The sequence below is a fragment of the Saimiri boliviensis genome, chromosome 16 (assembly GCF_048565385.1).
Source record: "Saimiri boliviensis isolate mSaiBol1 chromosome 16, mSaiBol1.pri, whole genome shotgun sequence".
In the NCBI taxonomy this organism is placed as follows: domain Eukaryota; kingdom Metazoa; phylum Chordata; class Mammalia; order Primates; family Cebidae; genus Saimiri; species Saimiri boliviensis.
This window is the reverse complement of record NC_133464.1, coordinates 52,812,571-52,826,658: the sequence shown is the minus strand read 5'-3', so window position 1 is coordinate 52,826,658 and position 14,088 is coordinate 52,812,571.

The following is a 14,088-nucleotide window of genomic DNA, read 5'->3' as shown; positions in this document are numbered from 1 at the left end:
TAATTTGGAAGAGGACTGTAGGAAATATTGATAGATAAGAAGAAAGTGAAATAGGGATGAAATGCACCAATGAAGGAGTTGTTATCTGGCAAACTATTACTTAGGTACAATATCCAGTTGCCAGTAGAAAAGTGGAGCCTGATCCTGCTGGGAAATTGTGGGGCTCTATCTGTATAAAACATGCAAACCATTGTTATCTCAACTAGGAGAAAAGGAAGCTAATATATTTAAAGATCACACAGCTAAGTTATTTATAGAGGAGGATTTCTTGGGTATGTTAATTTCCTTCCACTTCTGGCTTGCATGCAGGTGGCAAAGTGGATTCCAGACACCAAAGTCCTGTACTGGCAGTTGGAATTGGAGCCAATGTGTACTGAAGAGGAAAAGGAAAAGGAGATGTGTGGAGCAAGAACAGCATCTGCCAAAGAATGCATTGAAGAAGAAAAAAACTATAAGTTGAAATTCAGGGGAATGGATTTTTCCAGGAACAAATACAAGAGAAAATCTCAACAAAGGTGAAACTAAGGCATTGAATCCTTAGGATTCAGAAGGGTTGGGAGCGAGGGATATGGACTAAAAGTAATCCAGTAGTTTACAGCTAAGTTTGTTATTTACGACTTTGCATGAAGACTTTCAGATTCATAGTGCAGATGAAGTTCATATATTATATAGTTTTAAAATTTTTTGTCTTGTCAATTATGGTTGGTTTATTTATTATCAGTTGGTGTCCTCATCATTACTACGTCATCAAGTTTCAGTTCACCTCTACTTTTAGGCACATAGCTGCTCTTACAGTGCATACCTGTGTCTGAGTACTGTTTTCATCCGTCAGCCAGGGTCTGCAGGACATACCTGGCACTACTGTTTATTACTTTTGTTTCACTAAGACAAACTTTAAAAAAAATAGCTAATAACCTAATTATGTCCAAATTTAATGGTCTTTTAAAAATACTTAAAAACAAAAACAAAAACACTTTTGTTGGCCTGGCGTGGTGGCTCATGCCTGTAATCCTAGCACTTTGGGAGGTCAAGGCAGGCAGATCACGAGGTCAAGAATCGAAACCATCCTGGCCAACATGGTGAAACCCCTTCTATACTAAAAATACAAAAATCAGCTGGTAGTAGTGGCACTCGCCTGTAGTCCCAGCTACCTCCGAGAGGAGGAGGTTGCAGTGAGCCAAGATTGCACCACTGCACTCCAGCCTGGGTGAGAGAGCAAGTATATATATACATATATATATATATATATATATATATATATATATGAATATATATATATGAATATATATATATGAATATATATATATGAATATATATATATTCCTATTTGACATTTAAAAAAAATTATCTATGATTTCTTCTAGTTTTTTCCTCTACTTTATTTATGTAATGATATAGCTTCTCTTTTCTTGAACATTCTCTGTATTTCAATTTCTTCCTTGTTTGTAATGATTTACCTCTTGTACATTGATAACCATTACATTTATTTTTTTCCTCAAATTTACTATTGTGTTTTTCAACATCCAGTCTCTGAGAGTTCCAACCAATATTCATATGTTATACTTTAAATTCTAAATTTTCTTTCATGTAACTTTGTCATTGACCTATCTTTAGTGCCATATTTTTATTTTACTGGTTTACAAATGGATTATTTCTAGTTTCCTTTACACCAAATTCAGCAGGTGTAAAACATATATTTTTTTACAGACTTTTTCTTATCTCCTCATGGTTATGAATGTCATTATACTACACTCACTCTGCCATTAAGTGACCTAATATATTTAGTTCACTTAAGTTTGTACAAACATATTTATGTTTTGGGAAAACATAAATAAACAAACATGTTTCTGATGTCAAAGAGTTTAATAATGCATTTGGGAATGTAATTCTGTGTAAATATAATCCTGATATAACAGAATGTGATAGCACACTAAAGAGCATCTATATATAAACACAAGAATATGGATCTCTAGAGAGTTGAGCTGGTACCTTCTTCTAGGCTTTCTAACAAATAATTTACTAAATACAACTGGTTCTTCTTTTGAGAATTCTCTCCAAATATTATTTTCTTTTCATTCTTTCTACTACCTCTCTGCCCTAGGACATTTAGATTGTCCCATAGAATCAGGTTACTTTCTTCATTGAAAACATGATAATGTAACTGGTTTTATAATCCGATTTTAAAATTGTGCATTGACCCTTTTCTCTCTTGTTAATACATTTGAGAGAAATCATTATATAATTCAGGATCTTCAGTTGAACTTACTCCTTCTGTTATCTCCTTGTTTACTTGAATAAAACATCTGCTTCAACAAGCAGAGTAATTTTTTTCTTTTAGTTCTCTCTGTACTTTATATTTCAATGAAAAAAAAAAGTTATAATTGACATTGACAATGAGCCGTGCCCCCACTGCAAAGTATACCAACACATAGCTCATGGTATAACTATCTCTACTACAAGCATTTAGAATTATCTAATAATTTAATGATCCTGTAAATTTTTCACTTATGCAACTATGTTCTGAACTCCAAACCAGTTGCTGTGTCTTCTAATGATATTGTATACTTTAAATAATTTTAAAAGCAATTAGACTTTCAAAAGTTATTTAATCAATGCTTTTTATGTAATTGAATAAGCAAAGAGTTACAGATTAAGACAATCATTCACAATTAACATATTTTATTTTATGTTTTAGTTGCAGTAAGAATACAAAGATGCAAAATGTAACACATGGCTGTCTTCTAAAATATATGGAGAGCCAATGAAAAGGAAACTTTTGGCTTAATGTTTCCAGATAATTGCATCTGTTCTCTTTTTGTCTTTAAATAGGTGCATAATTTATATTCAAACATGTTTTCCTAGTATCTATAAAATTAGACACAACTGGAAGATGAAATCACAATTTAGTAGTATTTAAGAAACAAATCACAATATGAGAACATCATTTCTCACATAGTTTTACATTCATGGTAATTTTACATGAGGGAATTAATATGAAGAATATAAGCAATAACCAATTCAATTTTGATTTTGCAGTTGTAACATATAATGATCTTTCAAAGGATAAGTAAGTTTTATGTTATTTCTTTTGTGAATTGTAGTGTCTTTAATATGTCATTCATTTTTTATATTAAAATATAAAGAAATAAGGACAAATAAGGAACAAATAAGGGATGCTATGAATTTGGAAATGCAATAATTATCTCATAGAAACTTTCTTTTCTGAAGTTAAGTCAATGTTAATTATTGGAAATATTTTTGAGCAAGTATTTGTTCAATGCTTACAATGTGAAAGGCACCACGTTTTAATTCCTATAAAACAGCATGACACATAAGAGGTGCTAAATAAGGATTTGTAAAACACATGAAGGTGAATATGCTAAAATTGGTGAGACAAAGATAATACATAAAAGAAATAATCAGGAAAATTACCTCTGCAGCAATCTATTTATTGCTAAAAGTCATTCAACAAGTATTTATTTAGTGTCTACCATTTGTCCTATAAGACCAGGAACATGATGGACAAGATGAATCACGAAGTTTATACATTAGTAGGGGTAATATAGAATTAATGTAATTTTTAGATATGACACCTGCCATCACTATAAATAAAATTAATTAAATATTAGAAGAGTGGGTTAGAGAATGAGTGGGTAGGGAAATTAAATAGGCATTTTCAGGGAAGGCGTAACTGAAGAAACAATAAATCACTGACAGAAAATCAAGACAACAAATAAGAAGGAAGTAAAATGATAGTTACCTTTTGGTAGCTCATAGGGTAGTTTTTGTTAAAGTATCTCAAACACTTCTAGATATTTCAAGACATAATAAAGTGATGTGGGGACATTAAAGGGAAAGGTTTGAAGGTGACAATAAAAGTAGATTAAGAACAAATCTGAGAAATAACAACTTTTATTGAAGCTCAGCTTTTTACCTCTTATAATGTATGCATTAGAGAAACATAGGTTAAGTGTTTTTTTAAAAATTCATATTTTATAAATTAATATATTAAAAAACAATATAGTCATTTTAAAGTCAGAACTCAATATTTCTTTTTTTTTTAATTTTTATTTATTTTTTTTTTTGAGACGGAGTTTCACTCTTGTTACCCAGGCTGGAGTGCAATGGCGCGATCTCAGCTCACCACAACCTCCGCCTCCTGGGTTCAGGCAATTCTCCTGCCTCAGCCTCCTGAGTAGCTGGGATTACAGGCACACGCCACCACGCCCAGCTGATTTTTTTGTATTTTTAGTAGAGACGGGGTTTCACCATGTTGACCAGGATGGTCTCGATCTCTTGACCTTGTGATCCACCCACCTCGGCCTCCCAAAGTGCTGGGATTACAGGCTTGAGCCACCGCGCCCGGCCAGAACTCAATATTTCTACAATCTATAACACTGATCTTGCTATAGGTCAATAAATTTATAGGTTTTGCTAAATTTAAAGGAAAGAATAGGTCATCATATTTTACAAATATCTATTATTCTAACTGTTATTTCTCAAGAGATTCTTCAAAACAAGAAGAGGTAATAAAGGGAATAAAAGGAAAAATGCAAAGCCAAGAGTTGAGATGGAAATAAGATTCTTTGCTTGGCCAAATTTAGCCAGGCTTCTGAATCTTCTTCTAGGTCCACCTGCGTACTTCCTTGTAAAATCCAGTCGTAGCAAAGAACACTGATAAGTCAGTTTAGTCAGAACCGTCATTCATCATATCTGATCAACACTGGTATCTTATCAGGTTCCTCATCCTCCATAATCCCTTAGGCAACATCCGATCATCTTGGTCTGTCTTCAGCAAGAATTTTGTTAGGTCAGTTTAGCCAGAATACTCCTTACCCTTGATCTTCCCTCTTTGTAATTTCCTTCCACTGACCCCCACATTGCCCCTTGGCTGTAAATTCCCACTTGCCCATGATGTATTTGGATTTGAGCCAAATCGCTCTCCCACATTGCAAAACCCCATTGCAGTGGTCCCTGTACTTATGATGGTCTTGACTAAATTCTTTTTTCCCATGCTTTAAAACAATTCAAAAGTAAAAGTTGGAAAAGAAAATGGGGCTAGGTGAGGGACACCGGGGGGTGGGGAGGTTGGGGAGAAATAACATGGGGAGGAATGCCAGATATAGGTGACAGGAGGATGGAGGCAGCAAACCACCTTGCCATGTATGTACCTATGCAACAATCCTGCAAGATCTACACATGTACCCCAGAACCTAAAGTACAATTTTTAAAAAAAGAAAAGAAAATAGTACAATTGAATAATTTTTTTTCTTTGCCAGTTAGTATGTCGGATTGAATCAGATTCATCACTGGATCTCCTGGACTCTTACCTAGACCCTAAGTGTACGCTTTGAAGCCTTTGTCTTCACTCCTGACTGAATGATAGATAGGGAATGTATTGGCAAGTCAGACTCCTGAACTATTGCTTCACTCTGAACAATGTTACTGAAACTGGTAAGGACATATTTTGATTCTTAAGCCATACAGGTATTGTTTGAAGTGGCTATCCTCCCACCTCAATATCCCAAAGTGCTGGGATTCTGGGATTCCAGGTGTGAGCCACTATATCCAGCAGGGTCTATATTTTTAATGAATACCTATTATTTAGTTTAACTTAACACAACTTTAAGGTTGCAGGCTATCAAAAGAATAAACGGTTTTTGAAACTATTTTTAAGCAGAACCCTTAAAGCTGAATTAGTTTCTGAAATGTTTACTTAAAATGTTATTATTCTTGCATTCACCTGATTTATTTTCAACAACTGTGTTCAAGAAAAATTCCATGAGGCATTAACAAGTCTAGCCAGTCTAAAAGCATTTTCCCTATTAACAAATCAGGTAATTATAAAAAATATCTAAAAAGCAAAGAAACTAAAAAGTTAAACATAGTCTTTTAATCTCTTCCTCTTTTTTTTAAATGTACTTCAGGTTCTGGGGTATATGTGCAGATCTTGCAGGATTGTTGCATAAGTACATACATGGCAAGGTGGTTTGCTACCTCCATCCCCCAGTCACCTATATCCGGCATTTCTCCACATGTTATCCCTCCCGACCCTCCCCACCCCCACTATCGCCCCCACCAACAGACCCCAGTGTGTGATGCTCCCTTCCCTGTATCCTCGTGTTCTCATTGTTCAACACCCGTCTATGAGTGAGAACATGCGTTGTTTGATTTTCTGTTCTTGTTTCAGTTTGCTGAGAATGATGGTTTTCAGATTCATCCATGTTTCTACAAAGGACAGGATTTTGCAGAAACATGGATGAAAAAGGAAAGGATCATTTTTTATGGCTACATGACTGACATGCATTGAGCAACTGGGAAATTAATTTTTACTGTGCCTTTTGTTCATAGGTGAAATTCATAGTTTTATAGTCATAAACATCAAGCAGAGACAACACAAAATTTTGACTATAAAATCCGGGCAAGAATGTATGTATGTATTATGTTTAATGCTGCCAATTCAGGCAATAGTCATATTTGTATTTTATCAACAAGTTTAGAAGATTTATTTACCACAGATTATTCAAGTTCAAACAAACTTAAAAATATCTTTTGAGTTAGTTTTTTTCCAATGAATTTTAGGAGTACTTAATTTATGTGCTCATTTATCTATATCTATATACATAGATGATAGATGATATTGAGAGATCCATATAGATATACATATACATATAATATAGATCAACTCAACCATGGAAAAGTAATCTTGTCTGATATGGTCAAAGCTGGCTATAACTGGATGGATTTATTTATATGATTTTATTAATAAATTACTTCTAATAGTATAGTTAGCCCTTGAATAATATGGTTTTAAATTGCATGAGTCCACATATATGCAGAAGTTTTTCCAGTAAATATATTGGAAAATTTTTCTTGAGATTTGCAACAATTTGAAAAAACTCACAAATAAACCATGTAGCCTAAAAACACTGAAAATGTTACGAAAATGGTATATCGTGAAGGCATAAATTGTGTAGATTGTAGTCTACCTTTTATTTGTCACCATAAAATATATGCATCTATTATTTAAAGTTGGAATTAATCAAAATTTATTAAGACAAACACAGCCTGTACATGGTTCCATTTGCATTTGAGAAAAAGTAAACAAATGTAATGATGCATTAAATTAGGACGGCATACAATTAACTGTAGTACATATAATACTGGTGTAATAATTTTGTAGCCACCTCCTGTAGCTAGTACCATGAGCTCAAGTGTTTAGAGTATCCACTTAAAAAACCATGTGACATTAATTATCTCAGCATGAGCTGTTCATCTCTCTAATATATTGACTATCACAGTAAAAGCGATCTCTTCTAGTTCTTGTGTATTTTTCATAATGCTAAGTGCAATATTGAAAACCCCGAATAACACTATAGGACCTATATTATTTCTCAAGAGATTCTTGAAGTGCCATTAGTGATGCCAAAAGTGTCCCCAGGGAGCAGAGAAAACTCATGACATTTCAAGAAAAAGTTGAATTACTTGATATGTACCATAGATTGAGGTCTGCAGTTGCAGTTGCCCACCATTTCAGATAAATAATTTATCCTACAAGTTGATGAAATACAAATGTGCTATAAATAAAAACAGTATAGTAGTGTGCATTTATTCTCTTTTTATTAAGATTTCCTTAGTAACATTTTGTTTTCTCTAGCTTCCCTTATTGGAATAATATAATATATCACATCTATAACATACAAACTATGTATTAATTGACAGATTGCATTATTAGTGAGGCTTTTGTTCAACATTAGGCTACTAATTGTTAAAGTTATCCACAGATTTTTAACTGTCCATTGGCTCACTGTCTCTAAACTCCATGTTGTTCAACAGTCAACTGTACATTAATGCAAAAGTAAATTTGGTCTTTGTTAATATGACAAAGTTTTCATGGAATATTGATCTGAAAATGTGAAGGTTTTTTCTTTTCCTTTTAAGTAATTGGCCTAGAAAATGGAGCATTTGTGTTTTATTGAGATAATTTCTGTGCTTGTTGATGTCTTTCATTAGGTTTTTAATTATTTAGGAAAATTGAGTCATAACTATAAACTTCTGTATTTACTTTTTAAATATTTTACTGTCATTTAAAAATATTTTACTGAAAATATTTATTGTCCTTTAATTATTTTAATTAAATATTTAACCAAGAAAATATTTAATCAAGTGTTTTAAACTTTTTCACATTTTGACAAACTTCCCAAAGTCAAATTTGAAATTAATTCTGTCTCAGACTAACTTTGAGACAATCCATAGGGCCCTTGTTAGGTCTAATAGGACCTATAAAAGAAAGATATTAAACTAATTAGGCTTATTTGATTTGTTAAATTATATGGGAAGTATTGTCAAATAAGAAAAAATGTTGAACTTTAGTTAAATTTGTATAGATCTTATTAATATGTGCTTTATTATGGTGTATATTATATATTTCACATAACTATTGTTATTATATAAAATCTTAGAAATCTGATATGCTTTCAGTCATAATTTGATTACTGTGATAAAATGTTGTATGGCACAACAATAACCAAATTTCCTTGTCAGTTGTTTATTATACTAAAAGCTCATCAGATTTGTAAGGGTACCATTCATGGCTTTGTCATCCATAGACAATTACTGTGTTACTTTAATTCTTTTCTAAAAGTGCTTGCTATCAGATAAAGTCCAAGATGGCTTCTTCCAATAGATTCATGGAAAGCACTCTGATAAGTACAGGTTTTTGACAACTTTAAGATCATGTCAATGATAAGGCATAGGTAAGAATTTTCAGAATCCTAACGTTAGTGATTGGTTCCCGAAACAGCTACCCCAAGATCAAGCAAAACAAAAATAGACTACATGTGATTTAATAAACAGAAAAGCATAATTTTTAATGGCTTTTTCTTTGGTTCTTTAAGTGTTTTGTTTTTCCAAGTAAAGGAATTTTTTTTTTCTTTTAAGGTATTTATAACATAGCAATATGGTAAACTATAGTTTTAAGCAAAATTTGAAACATTTACTTTTGCTCTTTACCTGATATTTTCAGAATTCAAAAACTTTTTTGTAAGTATTCTTATTTTTATGTTAATGTAGTTACTTGCATAAGTTTAATAAGAATCCGTTCTCCTTGTAACAAGACACGATTGGAAACACTGGTTATACTACCAAGGTTTTGACTAGAATGAAATATTTTCAGAAATAAATAAACAGCTTTAAAAAACTAAAGTTGACTTTATGGATGCAATTATATCCCCCTTGGAAAAACTTGCCTGGGGTTTCCCAGCCTTAGAGGTAAGTAAAGAATGTCACTTCCTGGCAAGCCCAGGAACCATAGAGCATTTGGAAACCTTGACAAGAAACAAATTCACCCAAATCTATAGTTGTTACAAATATAGACCAATGACAAGTCTTTGGTTTGACTTCCTGGCCTCAAGAGGCTTTTTACAAACCTAACCTGAGATTCCTTGTCAAAAGTTCCTAGAAAGCAAACTTAAAAGAGCCTATATAAACAGTCACTAGTCTTACTATACTTAACATAAATAGTAGTTCAAGTTCATTGAATCTAAACTTATTTTACAAACAAATTAGTCTTGATTTGATTCTCTTTGGTAGAAATGGGGGTAACTGCAGAGGAAAATACTATGTTTCAGAAGAAAATTAGAGTGCACAAAATGTTAGATTCTAGCCCTGTTCAGTTTTATTTCGGTGGTGGCGGGGGAGGGAGGGGGTTATAATCTACCTGCAACCTGGATTCTGAATTCTTCTAGTTTTTCTCCAATATCTGGCTATGACTCTAAACCAATATGTCCAGTTTTTCTATCTCCCTTCTGGTTGGAATTACTGAAATTACAATGGCTCTTTTCTGAAGCCCTTCATGCTAAACCTGGATTATTTTATATAAACTTCAGATAAATCACAGCAGCTTATGTATGAAAAACATTTATGACATTTAAACTGCAAACCAGGAAAATTTGTGAGATTACCACTGCCTTTCATCACTCAAACTGAAGATATCTGAAGCCCAGAACCTAGAAATCTTGATGGGCTGCTCTCTGGACCCACAAACTGAGTTTATAGTTTGTTCCAATTATTATTTTTGTTCTTCTTTTATTTTCATAGAAACTAAACTCCCTCTATTAAAGGCCTGATGGTTCACACCATCCTCATGATATCCATTACTACCAAGTTTCAACAGAAAATTCAACTAGTCCTTAATGAACAAAAAACAACTGAACAACAAAAACAAAAAAAGAACTTACATCGTTCAAAGAAAAGAACAATGCAAATAACAAAACAAATATTGTAGGGGAAATATTTATATTACAAAGGAGCTACTACACTGAAATAGGGAGTATAGAAATGAGACTGTTGAGGTGCTATAAATCAGAAGTTATGGGGAGACAATGTACTCAGAATACTAAAATCAGGTGAGCAACACAATGAGTCTTCAGAGCCAGAGTCCACCAATATGTCTACAGGTGAGAGCACCAATGATCATTTCATTGATTTGAGAAGCAAATTGATGCAGGAAAATTTGCATGCCATTTTTGAAACATAAACATCTAGTCTCCTTAGCAGGACCTCTGAAATTATTTTTTATGGCAATTCTAGGCACAGCATCTGATACTAATAATAACATATATCAAAAAAAGTTGCCAATTATATAGAATATTAAACATATCACCATTTCTTCAATGAAACATGGTGAAAAGTTTTTGCCCAAGGGAAATCAGACTTTTCACTGCTGAGGCAGAGCTGTTTGCCAAGCTATTTGGAGACAGCTTGAAAAACAAAACATCTATCTGCCCTTTGACTGATTTAAGGCTGTGTGAACATTCTATTTACCTAATACATGAGAAAAATGTGTAAAGGAAAACCTGTGTAAATTGAATTGAAGTTCAAACCAAGATGTAGTTGTCAATTATAATAAGACTGTGAGTGCTATATGACCTTAGCTTGCAGCAATGAGCAGCTTTTACAGTGATTCCAGAAAAGAGATAAAAAAACAAATCATTATCTTTCACAAATATCAGGTTATAATATTAGTGCAGATCAAGATCTCTGAATAGCATAGAAAAATGTGCATTTTAATAAATATTGCTCCATAATAATCTTTGTAGGCATGGATGTTTATTGATAACTAAATAACAAGCACACTATATTGTATATTGCCTTATTTTACCACAACTGGAAAAGATGGAAAATGTGGTATTAAATTTGTTCAAACACAGGAACAATAAAGGAATCAAACGCATTAGTCAGAAAGAAATTGACGGTAATCTGAAGTTCATTTTTTTCTCTCTCTTTTTTTTAAATCTCCCCTGAAGGAGACCTTGCTAATCTTCTCATCAGTTCCAATCCAAACGTCAAATGAAGGACACCAAATTCAACCAGTCAGCAAGGCTACCAAGAAATTTAATGTAGTATTGGCAGAGTTGAGAGTGAGTTCTTAAATTGAGTCAAACACTGGGAACTTCATTTGTTCCCATGGAAGAACTGAGATTTCAGTATAAAAAAGTCTCTGGTTTGAACCATGGGGATCAGGCAGGTCAAAAAGCTTTTTTAGAAGAAGTTAAATCTTAAATCTTCTCAAACAGAAGCAGGTTGATAAATTAATCTCAAATAATAATGTATATTTTACCTAAAAGTTGAACATATAGCTTGTAGATTTTGTTCCGACAGAGAATACATTATTTGTTGAGTTTTAAAAAGAATTCCTCAGAAACTAAACTGTATATATCCAGCAATTAAGTCAATATAAACTGCTTTTATTTTAAAATTATGATCTAAAATTAACTTTCAGCATAAAAATGTAGCAATTTGATTTTTTAGAATAATTCAACATTTTATGGTGAGAAAAGAAAAAATACGGTAGGTATGTGGTCAAATTTTACAAGTGGTTTTGCTATTTTGAATGTTGTTTTTACAAAATATTTCTCCAATAGGGTGACTGCTTAGATGAATTTGTTACAGTATGTGGCCACATGCATAGAGAGGGAATGGTTAGATACTTTGTAATACAGTATTTCCAAAATTATCCTATTTGAATAAATTAATCACACTGCCAGTGCACAACCTGAATTGTGTGCAAATAAATAAATCTATTTAGCATAATTCTTTCAAATGTAGTACTTTTTTCCGTTCGGGAATTAAGGACTCTGAATGAAAAAGAGAGTTGATAACATCTATAAATGATACCAGAAAAATGAAACCATATTTATTTCTTAATATCTGATTAAGTAAAAAATTCTTATTCTTGAAAATACAATGTTGTATTTTGGAGTTTAGTTATTAAAACTTATTTCACATACCAGAAATTTCAATGGTCATTATGAAAACAAAAATATTATAACTTAACTATACAAATTAATTTCATTTGATTTTTTGTTGTTGTTCTTTGTTTTTGAGACAGCATTTTGCTCTCTCTCTCAGGCCGGAGGGCAGTGGCACCACCTCTGTTGATGTAACCTCTGCCTCCTGGGCTCAAGCAATTCTTTACCTCTGCCTCTCGAATAGCTGAGACTACAGGATCCCACCACCACTTCTGGCTTTCTTGTTTTTTGGTGGGGGGTTTTGGGTTTTTGCTTTTTTTTTTTTTTTTTCTGTATTTTTAGGAGACGTGGGGTTTCACCATGTTGGCCAGGCTGATCTCAGGTGAACTCCTGACCTCAGGTGATCTGCCAGCATTGACCTTCCAAAATGCTAGAATTACAGACATGAGCCACCACTCCAAGCCCGATGAAAGTATTTTTTTTAAATGGATTTCCAGCAAAATCTGTAAATAATAATACCTTTAGACATCAGTTAAATAAAATCTATACTTTGAAAAATACTTTATATATTCAAGGGTGTTAAATTTATTAAAATGGGTGTCTTCATCCAGGCACATTTCATAGACTCTAGGATGTGTCTGAATGTTTTAAAAGGCTTTGATTGATGAATGCTGGTGTGAGGGAGTTTCCCTGACAGGTGTTACACATCTGCTTCAGATAATACCTTTTCTCTTAATTATTCCAACTGTTTCTGGAATATTCTCTGATACTGTATTGGTGATTTTAGCTTTGTTCTGAGTTTTGACAGTGCCTACTAGTCATCTTTCCATTCACAGATCTGCCATCAATTTTCTTGTTAATATTGATGGAACCTGATCTAAAACCAATTTACTTGATGAGGCATGGGCAATAATGTCATCATTAACTGCAAGAGTCAAATCATTTAAATATGAGATAGGTTACTATTGCGGGGTTTATCATTACAGGAAAACTTCAAACATTGAGAGTGGAACATTGCCATAGATTTTCTCTACTATGGAAATAAATTCAGAAAAGAATGTTTAAGATCATTCAGAATAATCATATTACTCAGTACATTTTTTCTAATTAGATTTTGTTTGCTTCTTTTTATAAATTTCCATTTACTTTGTCGTATGAGAAAACAAGTTATTTAGTTCTCTCAAAGAACTTTTTTATCTTTAAAAGCTTGTACAACTCCATCCCTGCCCCCAGCAATCAGGCTTGATTAGTAGGATGTTCTGCTAAAAAAGGCAAGACAGATAAAATCAAGCTGAATGTATTGATTTCTCCTAATTGTATACTATCTTCAAACTCTGGAACTACTTATGGTTTCTGAGTGGTAATATTAAGCTAATTTATTATTTAATGGTAGAGAGATATGCATACTTCCAAACTGGATGAGAGTGCTGTTTTTATTCACTATTCAAAATAGTTTTGATTCACATTATTTTACAATTTTGCAATTTACAAAACACTTTCCTATATCATTTCACTTGATTAATACCACAGTCAGCCATCTTTCCCCTCACTCTTCAGATAATGTGCCAGGGGAAAAAATAAGAAAATGATGAATCTGTATTAAGAGTAATGTGAGAAAAAACTTGAGTCAAAATTATTATTTTCCTCCTACCTCTCTTGTTGGTTTTGAAATATGTTTGGTTTTGCACTATGATTTTGCCTTATGGCAATTCTCTGCTTTGGAAAGTTGCTTGGGACAAGAATGAGCATTAAGAAACAGTATTCATAGTATTTTCTGCCATCTATCTCTTGACCTGAACTTAAGTGAGAAGAGGAGGGAGTAAAGGAGTCAAAGTGA